The 15,183-nt window shown below is 43.9% G+C and overlaps 1 long non-coding RNA gene across 1 annotated transcript in view; it reads right to left on the minus strand.

Moving 5' to 3' along the window:
- Nucleotides 1-524: 524 nt before the first annotated feature.
- The window catches only part of LOC307109882, a 119,547-nt gene continuing 104,888 nt past the window's right edge, over nt 525-15,183 (minus strand). Inside the window, exon 3 of the long non-coding RNA XR_013814417.1 lies at nt 525-642. This is a non-coding gene — a long non-coding RNA (uncharacterized lncRNA). The remainder of the gene's footprint in view (nt 643-15,183) is intronic.

The following is a 15,183-nucleotide window of genomic DNA, read 5'->3' on the forward strand; positions in this document are numbered from 1 at the left end:
TATTATTATTATTATAGTCATTTTCCTTCTGCTTTTAAACAAAATTAGACATTTTCATGGGCCTTGAAAGTATCAAGCATGAGAATGTACCTAATGGATAAGTCAGCCCTAAGAATTTCTAGTACCTTTGAGGATTAGGTATAGGGACTTTTGTAGAGCATAAGTTACAATTTCAATCCCACTGTTCCTTTTAAGACCCTTCAGTCTTTCTTTTAAGGTGAACTTAAAATTCTTCATGTACATTTAAAAATGCATGACTTGTTTGCCAAGCAGATACTTCTGTTCCAAGTACATCCATAATTTGGCTGTCAGGTTTTAAGTGGTTGTCATTCCCATCCTAGAAATTGATGCATTTACTTTGTTGCCTCACTCGAGGAAGTATGTGACTTTGAACTGAGTCACCCTAAGGACATGATTAGCTTTCCAAATGGGACTGAGTCTCCTGAGAGCATCAAGTGAGAAGTATTCAGAAAAGAGATGGAGAATTCGTCAGAGGAGATTGTAAAAGACTGAGTGCAAACTCACAGGAAAATGAACATCTGTGACTGATACGTTTCAGATTTGATAAATGTTGATAAGTGACTTGGCACTTTTTCTGCAGTCCTATAGAAGCCCAGCCTGCTGTGAGTCTCATTCCAGGACCTAGAATGAAACAAGCAAAGGCCAATTAGCACTAGTCACAGGGTGGATAAATAGCAAATACAATATAACTATTTATTGGGAATCCTGTATTTTAATAAAATAATTAAAAATGTTATTTGTTTGAGAATAATTTTAATGTTTATTTTAAGTTATATTAAGTAGTTTAACTTCTCTTTCTTGGTCTTTAACAAATCAAGTAAGACATAAAGCATTTTCTTAATATTTTGGGGTGGGTGGGTGGATCACAGATCCCTTTGAGAACTTGAAAAAAAAATGTGAATCTTCTCCATATTTAAAAAAAAAAAGCACACATAGATCTTCTGAAGGTCACTTATGGATCACCCATTTAGAAAAATCTTAACACAGAGAAGATAAATAATTTAATTAATGATGTAATAAGTATATTCATAGAATTCTACACCTAAGAAAATTAGAATACTGCACTTTTCCTTTTCATGTGCTTCCAGAATTATTTACAGAAGTTAACAATTCAGGAAGCCACAAAGAAAATCTCAATAAATTCCAAAAATAAACAGAAAATTTGCCACCAATATTCTCTGATCAACATACAATAGAGGTAGAAATTATTAACAGAAGTATAAACAAAAAAACTCCAACTCCCTGAAAATGTTAAAACTCTCTCCAAGAACTCAGATCAAAGGAGAAATCAAACTGTAATTCCAGACTACTTAGAAAATAGCAGTAATAGCACTACATATCAAAGATTTGAGGTGCAGCCAAAGTTACACTCACAGGTAAATTTTTATTTGTAAACTCTTCATTATGAAATAATAATAAATGGAAACAGATCAACACTCAACCCAAGAAATTAGAAAAAGAGAATAGCAAAACAAACTTAGGGAAAATAGAAAAATGAAATTAATAAAGATTTAAAATGAAGTTGATGAATTTTTAAAAGTTAGTAGAATTGATATTTAAATTTTCATAATATATGTATATTTAATGAATATCAGTTAATTGCCTTGGCTGTTTTCATCCTTACTGTGTTTCTGAATATTTGTCTTTTTCTTGTTTCTGTTAGTACTGAGTGGAGTTAGGGCTTAGGTTTTGAAGCTAATACAAATATTAACTAATATTTGTAACCACTTTAGTGGTTCATGAAATAATTTTGTATACATTATGTCACTTAACAACTCTGGTGGGTAGGGATAGGCATGGCTATTATTCCCATTTTACAGGTGAGGAAACTGAAATTGAGAGAAGCTAACAGATTGCTGTTTTGAATATATCTTTAAATTTCATTTGGGATTATCTAACCTTGCAGAATGAGGACGGGTAAAACGGGTGTCAGCCTATGCTTGGGAATTTTCCTGTCCCTAACATTGTTTTTTATGTAACCCCTGGAAAGAGGAGTAAATGCAGGGAGTGCAAATTCTGTCCTGTGTAGAATTCTGGTAGGAAGTATGTTTGGACTTAAAACTCTTAAGAACCAGGTTGCTCAAGTCAGTCAGGTGAACAGTGTGCTTTATGAACCTTATCTTCCTAACAGATAAAAACGGTGAGCCAATCAAAATTGGACTTTTGCTCTTCCGGTTGGGTATGAGGAGAAAATAAACCAGTGAGAACTATGCATCTTTCTGTGATATGGCAGAGGTGGGGGGTGGGGGGGGGCAGTGAGAGGTCACCCTGAACCCAATGGACAGTATTTGGGGAGGTGCGGCAGGGGAAGAGTTCCATAGAAGAGGAGCAGATGTTTTTTTCACATCCATCTTGTTCAAGTGATACCCTGAGACACAGGCTTGCCTACTTCTGTGGCTCCGTGTACAGGCCTAGTGGAATCCAACTAGTCTTAGAGAAGTCATTACATCCATTTCCACTCATCTCAAAAGTTAAAATGCCTACCCTTAAGGGCAGTGTACTCTAGAGACAGTGGTAGAAGTATGTGCCATTGGGCTATTAGTCCCCTTTTCTATTTATTTCTTTTTGTCTATATTGCCCAAGTTACAATACGCCCCCCCCTCCCTTTCCTTTTTCAAGTGTCTTCTCTACAGAGCCCTTTATTGGTTACAGCTTATGGATCAGTAGGCAAAATTCTAAAAGGTAGTCTGGAAATGACTTGACCAGAAGACCTGCCAAAGATGATGCTCCAAGCAAAACAACGTTCTGATCCTGAATCCTGTCGGATTCTACTTTTACTAAAAACGTCCTTTGCCACTATGTGAATAATTGTACCGCACATTCAAAGCCAGTCTTACTGTGGATCACAGAGTCCCTGGTTCCTGCTATTGCCCTCAAATTTCTTATCACTGGTGATACATAGAAGATACTAAAAAGGTTTCCTATTTCCGAAGTATCTTCCCCATTCACTTCCTGAATGACCGAGTTAGAGCCATTTTCATGAGGCAAGTGGAGCAACAGAAGATTTTATAGTGGAAAAGACAGATAAGATGTAAAATAAACATGTATGCGATAAAAACAAAATTAAGATAAAGGAAAGCAGAGAAAGAATGTGAAAACACTTTTAATAAAATGATAGACAAAGAATATGGGTCTGCTCTTAGTCGGATGGGATTGTTAATGTGGTAATCAAATTATCATAGTTTTGAAGGCACCCTGCCCTTACATATTACGATCCATCACAAACTCATACTAACCACTAGCACCGATTTAAATTCTATAGCACCACCGCACGGAGGAGAGACGGACCCTGCCCCAAATCACACAGCTGGGAAGTAGAGCAATTGGGATTTGATCTCCAGAGCGTGTGCTCAGCATCTGTGCCATGTGCCTCTGATAGTCTTTGACAAATGAATGCTACCCCTAGGCATTTACTCCAGGAAACAAATCCAAAGCTTTGCACGCAAAAATGTTTGCGGCAGCACATTTGAAACAAAAAACTAGTAATGAACTAGATGTAATGAAAAGAGACCCAGAAGCACTAACAACCACTACAATTTATTGAGTACATACCAGACTGTCCTTATTTAGTCCTCACAGCAGAGTGAGCTTCCCTGTGTTAGCAATGAGGGAATGGAGGCTTAGGAAGGTTAAGTCACCTTCCAAGTTCCTAGAGCAAGTAAATGACAGAGCAACGATTCAAATGCAGGTGTTTCATTCGAAATCCCCTGCTCTTAACCTTCACTTCCTCTTGTCTCTAACAGCCCTAAGGAGTGCTGGCATCTTTCCCACCCTGGCCCTGGGCTTAACTAACTAAAAGTGCCTCAACCAGTAATGCACGCAGGTGGGGCTTTGGGAAAAGCACAGACTCAGGCCATGCAGGTCCCCACTCTTGTGTGTCCTAGCAGGGCTTTCTTATCCTATCCTATCTAATAAAAGGGTAATATGCAAATTTACCATCACTCCAACACATAAGATGGCCGCCCCATGTGGTCAAAGATAGCCACCCCCATGTGGACACAAGATGACCAGCAGGGGAGGGAAGTTGTGGGCGATCAGGCCAGCAGGGGAGGGCAGTTAGGGGTGACCAGGCCAGCAGAGGAGGGCAGTTGGGGGCGACCAGGCCTGCAGGGAAGGACAGTTGGTGGGGGGGGACCCAGGCCTGCAGGGGAGGGCAGTTAGGGGCAATTGGGCTGGCAGGGGAGCAGTTAGGCATTGATCAGGCTGGCAGGGGAGTGGTTAGGAGGTGATAAGGCTGGCAAACAGAAGCAGTTAGGGGCAATCAGGCAGGCAGGCAGGTGAGCGGTTGGGAGCCAGCAGTCCTGAATTGTGAGAGGGATGGGATCGGGCCTAAATGGGCAGTCAGACATTCCTCGAGGTGTCCCAGATTGGAGAGGGTGCAGGCTGGGCTGAGGGACACCCCCCCATGCATGAATTTCATGCACCGGGCCTCTAGTCCTATATAATAAAAGGCTAATATGCAAATTGTCCCCTCAGGAGTTCAATTGCTTGCTATGATGTATGCTGACCACCAGGGGTCGGCACAGAACATGGTGGGCAATCAGCGGCAAGCTCTGAGGGAGCTAGGGAAGGAGGAGGCAGGGAGATGAGGAACCTGATCGGCCCTGATTGCCAGCCAGGCCTAGGGACCCTACCCGGTGCATCCACCGGGCCTCTAGTATCATATATGAGATGAGATACACTCTCAGCAGGTGTGAAAGGCAATGTGTGCAGTGAAAGTCCCAGGGGTGGGGCTGGTGGGGGCAGTGGGGGGGCGGTGTAGAGAGGGTGGGGCTGAAAGCAATATTCCAGAAATGTAGAGAACGGCATCTTCCTCTCTGGGCCTCAAGTACAGCCCTCTCTTCCCAATCTCTATATCATTCTGTACATGGGGTGGGAGGGGAGATGTGGGGATGAATTGGATGTAGAGTAATCAGATCTAGCAATTAAAAACACAGGATGCCCAACTAAATTTGAATTTCAGGTAAACAACAAATGATTACACGTCCCAGGCAACATTTGACCTGACAAACCCAACTGGGCAGGATGTTTTTATTTTATAAGAATCGGGCTGCCGCTTTTAAAGTTTTACCTGTGACAACTGCTTTGAGTGCTCGGCCTTGAAACCTTCCTTCCTCACCAGAGGGCTGGGCTGATGTCTTGCCCTTTGACCCCACTTCTGTGCCTAATTAAGTGCCTGACATGCCGTGAGCATTCACTACATCATCTCAACCCTAAATGCATGTTGAAATGAACAAATGCTAGAGGAATTTATAATTATAACATGGGATATTTATAAATAGATCGTCTATTATTTCAACAGCTCCCTGAAAAGTGATCTCCTCTGTGAAGACTTCTCAGATAACCGTCTGTATTAATCAGAGTCCTTCAGAGAAACAGAACCAAAAGGATGTAACTAGATATAGAGAGAAAGCGGTTTATTATAAAAGGCACAATTGTGGAGGTTAAGTCCCAGGGTCTGAAGTTAGCAAGCTAGAGTCCCAGGGGAGCCCATGTTTCCATTTGAGCCTGGAGCCAGCGGGAGGGTATGTGTGTGTGTGTGTATCAATGTCCCAGCTCAAAGGCAGTCAAGCAGGAGGAATTCCCTCTTTGGGCGGGGGGGAGGGGGGGGGCGGTGAACCTTTTTGTTCTACTCAGGCCCTGCTGATTGGATATGGGTGGCCAGGGAGAGCAATCCGCTTTAGTCAGTCCATCAATTGAAATGTTAAACTCATTCAAAAATACCCTCACGGAAACACTCAAAATAATGTGTGACCAAACATTTGGGCGTCCTGTGACTCAGTCAAGTTGACACATAAAATTAATCATCACACCCTCTGCAGGCAGAATTCGTTATCCCCTATGGGCTCATGTAACACTGATGGATGGCATATTTAAAGAAAGGTACAGGCATTCGATTAAGCTCTTTAAAATTATTAGTAGCACTTCAAGTGTTAGCTGGTCTTATTCCTCTACTGTGAGATTCTTTTAGTCTTTTTGACCCTTTGCAGCGGGCCCTGTGATGGCTACCTGTCTACGCCCAGCTCACTGTGAGTTCCTTCAGAACAGGATCTTAGTGCCTAGCACAAAGTAAGACCTCAACTAAGCTTTCTTTATTATTATTTTTTAATCTGTTTGTCCTCTTTTCTGAGCATTGCTTTTATAGATAAGACTAGGGGCCCGTTGCATGAAGATTTGTGCAATAGGCCTTCCTTCCCCTGGCTGCCAGCACCGGTTTTCCTCCAGCACCTGGGACTCAGGCCTTCGCTTTGGCCAGAGCCTTCAGTCTTTGCTCTGGTCAGAGCCTTCAGTCTTCTCTGCTCCAGCCGGAGCGCCGCTCCTGTAGCTCCCTCTGCCCCCCGCCCTCCCCCTCATAGCAGGTGTCCCACCACACTGGGCTGCTCTGTGCCTGCATATGCAAATTAACCCACCATATTTGTTGGGTTAATTTGCATACTCACTCCTGATTGGCTGATGGGCATTGTGGATGTACAGTCAATTTGCATAATTCTCTTTTATTAGTGTAGATGCACTTGGTTCAGGTATTCTCAATCAGAAATTACCAATGTGTTCTGAATATGAATGACAGACAAGCTATCCCAGGGACATGCCATATCTCTGAATGTCAGGGAGAATCAGACCCTCTGAGTACAGCCTGCACATGCTACTGCCACCTCCTGCTATGGAACAGAAAATCATCATCATTATTGTATGGATGCCATCTCTGAAATGATATGCTCAACCCCTGCAATTTCAGGGCATCCTGCAAAGATTCATTCATTCCTAAGATGCCCCGTGGGGTGATTTAGACCTTTGTTTCCTTTCCCCCAAAATCTCCTCCACTAGCCCATCAAGGGGCATGAACTCTCATCCGTAATCACACATTAGAGCAATGCCTGTAGGTGTGGTCCGTGGACCACCTAAGTCAGAAAGACTCGGGTGATTGTTGAAAATGCAGGTTCAGAAATCCAAATATATACTATCAGAGCTCTGGGGTAGAACCATCTCCGTTTTCACAAGCTCCCATGTGATTCTTACATCCAATAAGGTCTGAGAGCCACAGTTTTAGTTTGAAAACTCACCTCAGTGCAGCCATTAGCCTTGCTCTCATTAGCTCGTTTCGCAGACTAAGAAATAGAAATAGTGTATTAATTTCTTAATGCTTCCAGAGTCCACCTCAGCTGTGACTGCATCACTTCTCTCTCTGCCTTTGTCTTCACATTTCCTTCTCCCACTCTGTTTTCATGCCTCCCTCGTCTAAGGATTCCAGTGATCTCACTGGGCATACCTACTGGTAGATAATCCAGGATAATCTCCCCATCTCAGATCCCCATGTAATCACATCTGCATACAAGGTCATCACATTTGCCAGACAAGGTACCATTCGCAGGTTCCAGGGGTTAGGATGTGGAGATGTTTGGGGCATTATTCAACCTACCACAGGCACCAAATGACTCGCTGAGATGCATAGCTGGTGAATGCCAGAGCAAGGATGCAAACCAGCGACTCTGGTTTTCAAATTGAAATTTCCACATTGCTTCTCTTTTCTTTTTTCTTTTATAGAAAGGCAAGCAAGAATTTATTGACCACAGCAAAAAAAAATATATCCAGCAGAGTGAAACAAGGAAGGGCATAGAGGAAGCAACAGGAGAGCCTAGGCTGGGCTGCCTTAGCTCACTGGGAAGTCAGAGAATAGGGGAGAAAGGAGGCCTTGAAGTCAGGGTCGGGGGGCTAGCCCAGGACGAGCTGCTGCTGCCCATTGCTCCCCTGGTTGCAAGTCTCATGGTGTCCCTTACAGGTTAGGGCCATGGTCGGCAAACTGCGGCTCGCGAGCCACATGCAGCTCTTTGGCCCCTTGAGTGTGGCTCTTCCACAAAATACCACGGCCTGGGTGAGTCTATTTTGAAGAAGTGGCATTAGAAGAAGTTTAAGTTTAAAAAATTTGGCTCTCAAAAGAAATTTCAGTCGTTGTACTGTTGATATTTGGCTCTGTTGACTAATGAGTTTGCCGACCACTGGGTTGGGGATATGGGAGGGGTAGGGCCAGAGGGGACGAAGGGAATGGCAAGGGTGTGCTCCCTGGAGGGAGAGCGTGCCAAATCTTATTTTCTATTGACACATTATCGGACATTGGTTCCTCACATTAGCTTCAAGTGGGAACTTGAATTGATTGGAGGCATGGCAGGACAACCTGGAGCATAGGGAAGGGCCATGCCCAGGTGGGGTGCCACAGTGAGAATCCCGGGCTTCCGCGAGGCACCTTGCAGAGGGCATCTGGAAGGATGAAAGGGGCTGGAGAACCACCAAACACTTCAGCCAACCTGGGGTCGCGCTCAGATGCGATGCCACCAGCCTGTGGAACTTTTGCATTGACTAGAGATGAGCCCTCTTCAGACCGCAAATTGGAGAACTTAGGATACCCAGGACTACACAAGAGGACTTATAGCCCTTCTCCTCCCGGACCAGTAGCACCAACTCTGACCTTGTTAGAATGCAGAGCCTTGGGCCCCACCCCCAGACCTAGTGAATCAGAATCCATATTTTAACAAGATTCCCAGGTGACTTGCATGCACAGTAAATTGCCTCATGCACACGGGAGACGGACGTTGTTGATGCCTTTCAGGCCCAAGGCACCATTATGAACTGAAACTGGTCATTCTTAAAGGGATGCTGTAAACTCTACACAGGCTGACTGACGTAAGACACAGAGGAAAGCTGAGTCCAAAAGCCCTCAGGTTACCCACCGCAGAGCTGCGATGGCACTGGGTTCATTAAAGAAACAGTTCCACGCCAGAAAGGACAAGCGTCAAGGACGTCCTTTGAACATAGCTTCTGTTCGGTTTAAGAAATCTGGAACACATCCAAGTATGATCTTAGAGCGATCGTCGTGCCATGCTAAAAGCCAGTGCTGGGGCAGAATGAACGGACAGGAAATGTAAATGTCACCTGGATATAATCTAAGAGTGTATGTCATCCAAAGGTCAGCACATTCATCGAAGACAAGAGGTAAAATACGAGAAGCCATTATGAAGCTTTATTCACTTATTTTTCGAAAAATCAATTACTTAAAAATGTTATAAGTAAATGATGTTCTGATTTGGTTAAGCCAGACATAGGAACATTTATTCATTCAACTGGGCAAACATTTGTTGAGTCCCTCCTATGTGCCAGGTACCGTGGATTTTTTTTTTTTTTAAGTGCAACCCAGGGTCGTAAGTGCAGAGTAATAGATACAGGGGAATAAGGCACAATCTGTGACAGGAGCAAAGGGGAGGAAGGCATCCATGTTGGTGAGTAAATCAGAAGCAACATAAAATATACAAAACACGAAAAGCAGAAAGAAGAGAAGAAAAGACATCTAGAGCCCACCGCGGGATTTTACCATTAAAATGTGGCCAGCTTGCCGAAGCCGGTTTGGCTCAGTGGATAGAGCGTCAGCCTGCGGACTGAAGGGTCCCGGGTTCGATTCCGGTCAAGGGCATGTACCTTGGTTGCGGGCACATCCCCAGTCGGGGGTGTGCAGGAGGCAGCTAATCTGTTTCTCTCTCATCGATGTTTCTGGCTCTCTATCTCTCTCCCTTCCTCTCTGTAAAAACTCAATAAAATATATTTTAAAAAAAAATGTGGCCAGCTGCCCTGTGGGCCAGTTCCCCATGCACCTGCATCTGTCTTGCATCTAGTTCTGATTCATCGGGGGAACCATCTGGAATTGCTCCTTTTGTAGGTTAAAAGTTACTGACTATTGGCCACTTACATGGTTCAACCTACCACTCTCAAGCATGTCTGGGGATACCTTACAATAGTAAAATATATAAAACAGTACATTTTTTAAAGAATGAGGACAAAAAGCAGTTGGAAGAGCAGATATATAAATGGCCCCAGGCACGTGGGATTCATTAGTTACTGCCTTTGCACGAGATAGGGTGTCTGCGAGTTTCCCGGCAGCCAAGAAAGGCAGGAAACCTACTCTGTGGTTAAAATTCTCTCTGTAATTAAAGGAGGCATATGCTGTTCACCTGGAAAACTGAACTTCACCTCCCAGTGAAACAAAAGGAATTTATTATTTTAAATGATGCTCTTTATATGACTCACTCCATTACAGCAAGCACTGTAATACTAAATCTTGACTCAACGGTGGCCTCATTTAATTCTGGGAGAGAATTTCAAGAAGCTGAAGGTCTGGAAAACTAATAAGTCTCTTAGACAGGCTTGGAAACTGCTTCAAGTAAGCTTTCAGAAGGTCTCAGCGCGTAGTCAGATCCGCTCCTAAGTTCTCTCAAAGTGCTGGTAATCTATGCCATTAATTAAAGAGCGCTCCATGTTGCTCTTTAATTAAGTGCCAGCATGTTGTCAGAGTTAACTTTCTGAGGTGACAATTTATTTAGGCACCTGATTCTTGCCCAAGTAAAATATCATTTCCATGTTAGTTAGGTTTGCTCGGGGAACAAGGGCCAGAGAGGAAATGTCACCCGTCAGGCCTAAGGAGAGCTGGGATGTTGAGTCCCTCGGGGTCAGTCCGTGTGCCCAGCATTCCTGTGACCTTGCCTTAGCCTTGGGAACATAGCCTCATCTCGCCCTTCCTGGTTCCTGCTAACGCCCAGTGTCCTAAGCCTCTTCTCTCCACCTTTGCTTCTTTATATTTCTGTCGCTCCCATCCTTTCTCTCTCTGTGTCCCATTCAGCATAACCTTCCGAGGGAGAGGATTTGATTGAATCGTAGCCATCCAGTATGGAGCACCTTTATTAAGCAAATGAAGTGACCACACAGGCTATGGGTTAAAAGTAAGGGCTCTGGAGTCAGGCAGACAGAAAGGCCCTGGGTTCAAGCCCCAGCAACCCCACTTCCTACCCTGTGACATGTGGCCGATTGCGAAGCCTCTGTGATGTTGCAAGATGGTCATGAGATGCATGGTTAACGCTGGATGATTATTGAGAATTTTTTGCATTCTGTCAGGGTACCTCTGTGTGTATTCTTATTAAGATGCATTTGATAATATTCCTGCCAACCTGACAGAATGGTTGTGAAGCTTAAATAAAACAATCAAGCAAAGGCCTCCTCACAGTGTTTGACTCACAATAAGTGCTCATTAAATATGTAGCTTTTATTACTACATTCAGCTCCTGGTAATTACTTTTTTTTTTTTTCCTGGCAATTACTTTTGACCCGATTTCTCTTTCAATCCATTTTGGCTGGGTAACAGGATCATATAACGTTAATCCTGGCAACGTAGGATGCAAAGAACCACCGTTTCTCCTGGAAGATCCCATTTCTGCATGAAATGGGATGCACTTAGCATCATAAGCCTGGAAGATAGGGTTTGGGCTGAAAACAATTAAAGGTGTTATTACAAACTGTCCTCTTTGACCATAAAAGGAAAGAACCACTAAAATAGCATCCTGAGAGACTTCCAGGATTTATCTACTTTTCTTTCCCAATCATTTCCTGGATATACATCTGGATGCCACAGCAAGATTGGACGCTTGAGAATAGAAAACCATGTGTTTTAATTTTCTTTCTATTTCCCCAAGTTCCAAGGCAAGTAAATAAAAGATTCTCAAAGAGCACTTGCGACCTGCCTTATTGAAGACAAACATTTGCTCTGTGGTAACTGGAAATAACCTGCTTTTCTTTCTGTTATAGTTTTCAAGGTCTGACTAAAGCAGACATTCTCTTGGAGTCCTTTGCAAAGGCTGTGCTCCCCTCGCCCTCTGCGTCCCTCCCCAGTCCATCTCTCACAGTGGCTTAGTACAGTGGTCGGCAAACTCATTAGTCAGCAGAGCCAAATATCAACAGTACAACAATTGAAATTTCTTTTGAGAGCCAAATTTTTAAAACTTAAACTTCTTCTAGTGCCACTTCTTCAAAATAGACTCGCCCAGGCCGTGGTATTTTGTGGAAGAGCCACACTCAAGGGGCCAAAGAGCTGCATGTGGCTCGCGAGCCACAGTTTGCCGACCACGGGCTTAGTAGATCTCTAGATTGCTTAGAAAACCAGAGAGGCCCGGGTCATTTCCATTTTTTGTGAATCCTGCCTTATTCGTAAGATAATTAAAAGATATACACAAATATTAACTAATGAAGGAAATATAACAAAAATAATTTTAATGGTCAGTTTACAGTATTTCTATAGTTTAAATTTGTTCTCAAAATAAAAGGAAAAGGAAAACGGCAGTAACAAACATATGCATCACAGCGTACTACAGTTGTGCGGGCTGGCAATGAGATACACGTGTTTAAGTTGTATGACCTTTGACTCTTGGCCAGCTCTCTGCAACTAGACAGCGTGTCCCAAAATATGTACACACACCTTGAATAATTATAAAGGCAGTGTTCATTAAAATACATTTCATTTTCGTTTAACAGCGATCAGCTGGTAAAGTGTGTATGCATTTTGGGGGACACCCTATATGTGTGTTATTCTTTGTAAACAACGCCTGACTCCCAGCCTCGTGTAAGAATTTCACCAGCAGCTAGGAGTAGTGTCTCCCTGCAGATGCTCAGAATCTAAAGGTCCTTAAAAATCGTCTTGCCCAGCCCCATTCTCCCGCTCAGCTTCCTTCTCCCTCTCCCTTTCCCACTCTACCAACATCTGTTCGTAGTATTCAATGAAAACAGGGGTCGACATTTTTTATAATCAGCACAGTGGTCTAAAATTTCTAAAGCAAATCTATAATCTGGGCCTGCCTTGTGTTCTAAAAATTTACTGTGCAGAGCAGAGGGCCTGGCTCCTACCCCACAGGAGCATGCCACAGGGGCCTTCACGCTCCGAGAATAAATCAACCCATTTCAGCTCCTCCGCCAGACATCCTGGACTCCCTTTTCTCCTACTCCTCCTTCCCCCCTCTCCTTATCAACCCGACATCAAGCTTTACCTGTTCTTTCTTTAAAGTACTGATTTTTATCCTCTGGGTAATAGACCCTTAAAAAACTTTTAAAAAAATGGGTTTTAGGCACTTGACAGTATAGTTGTTTGGTCGCTGTGTTATCTCGAGAAGGTTAAGTAACTTGCCTACGTTGTGAAAGCTAGTGGTAGAGATGGTGTTTGAGCCTGTCGGTGATCTTAGAACACTCTGCCAGCCGTGGCGCAGTTGGTTGGGCATCGTCCCCTGCTCCGGAAAGGCTGTCAGCTTGATTCCCAGTCAGGGCACATGCCCGGGTTTCGGGTTTGATCCCTGATAGGCAGCGTGCAGGAGGCAGGTGACCAATGTTACGCTCTCACATGGATGTTTCTCTCTCTCTCTCTCTCTCCCTCTCCTTTCCTCTCTCTAAAAATAAATAAACTATTCTTTGGGAAAGAACAACACTCTGCTATATTGCCTACACAGAGGTTAGTGAAACCTATAAAACTTACTGCCCATGGAAATGTACATAAAGTTTAAATGTGAGGGCTCAAAAACCCTAAAGTATATCCTTGTATCCCCAAATGGATCCGTGGTCCACAGATGAAGAAATTTTGCTTTAAAGTATTTCCTGGTTCCACTTTTCCCCCTCGTCCCATTGCCATCACCCATGGCCAGGTCCTTCACAACATTTGTCCTTTTCCGTCTATTCCGCTGCCAACAAAATCATCCCAAATACTGCTTTCGTCATGCCATGCCTCTGTTGAAACATCCACAGCAATGGAGATGAATCTTTGCGTGTTTGAATAATTTACATAACAATTTATAATTTTTTTAGATGCTGTTTTACCCACTATCCTGTAAAATCCATGGAAGGCAGGCGTAATATCTTTTTTGTTTACCATAATACAGCAATTCTTAAGCACACAATAAGTATTTGTTCCTGGACGGGACTTTTGTACACCCTCCTCCATGAAGAGTGGGAACATAAATTGTGGGGAAATTTGCCGGCGTATGTGTATGCATAGGAAAACTGCGGGGAAACACAAAGAATGTTGATAGCAATGCTATCTCTGAGAAGTGGGGTGATCGAAGGCTTTTACTTTCTGGGTTCTCTAAATAAACGCCCAGCTCTCTTTCCCTGAATCTTGAACATATCTCTTCCTTCCTTCCTCCCTCTCCTCGCCCCACCCCCGCCCTTGCTTGTCTTTGACAAGGTCCTTTGATGTCTGGTCCCCATCTCACTAGATCTTTCTCATGGGGAAGATCCCCTCCAGTTAATTTATCAACCACCCAAGCGAACAGTGTTTACTGAGAGCTCATGACTTGTCTGGCACTACGGAGTGGGGAAGCAGACACGCAACAACTCACCCCACGGCAGTGTGGTTAGTGCTGCGTTACAGACACATACAGAGGCTGTGGTGGTACAGAGCAGGGAGGGCTGACGTCTGCCCAGGTGCCCAAGGAGTAGGAAACCATAGTTGAGCTGAAGCTTGAAGAGGGATTGAGCCAGGCAGAAAAGTAGAAGGGAAATATTCTAGGCAGAGTGAGCAGCCCGTGCATGATGTCATGAGGCCTATCACTTCGTAGGAAATACATGTGTGTGCCTCACAGGCGGTGAAACACCGTGTGCCTGGATCCCAGGAGTCCCAGGCAGGACTGACTTCCAAACCCAGAATCTCAGCCTCTGCTTCCTCCAGGAAGTCTTCCTGGATGCTCTCAGCACCCTGTGGGCTTTTCCTTCTTGTAGACCCTTTGCCCCATTATTTGGCGCGTGATTCAAAACTTCTTTTATTACTCTCTTAGATTTCCCCATCCGGTTTGCACAAGGAATGTGCCTTATGTTTGTTTCTCCAGTATCCATGTCAGACTAATTCGTGTACTCTTGGATGCATAGTAAGTTCTTAAAACCCACTGCTGATGGACAGACAGGCAGCCCTTTAGTTTCCATGTTTTAGGTCCGAGGTTCTCTGCAGAGCCACACAAAGATGGTTATTCCTAAAGGCGACCGGCTGGAGCAGTTTGATGGACCACTGGGATAGGCACTGGAGTGCAATCACCCCGAACCTTCTCTGGAATCTTCTCTCACAGACAAAAGGGCAGCAGAGAGTTTCTGTAAATAAGGCGGCTGCGGCCTCCTCAGACCTTGCAGTTCTGACTGAAGAGCTTGCAGTGTTTACTGAACTCCTGAGATCACCGAAGTCTGGAGTAATCTCCCATGCCTCATTAATCTCCAATGTTTGAAGTAATCGCTAATGTGTAATAAATCTCCAGTCTCTGAAGGTTTAAGCCACACAGATGTGTTATTTCAGATGAATAATGACAGACATGATCTTGCCATTCA

Source organism: Cnephaeus nilssonii (genome assembly GCF_951640355.1).
Source record: "Cnephaeus nilssonii genome assembly, chromosome: 13".
NCBI lineage: Eukaryota > Metazoa > Chordata > Mammalia > Chiroptera > Vespertilionidae > Cnephaeus > Cnephaeus nilssonii.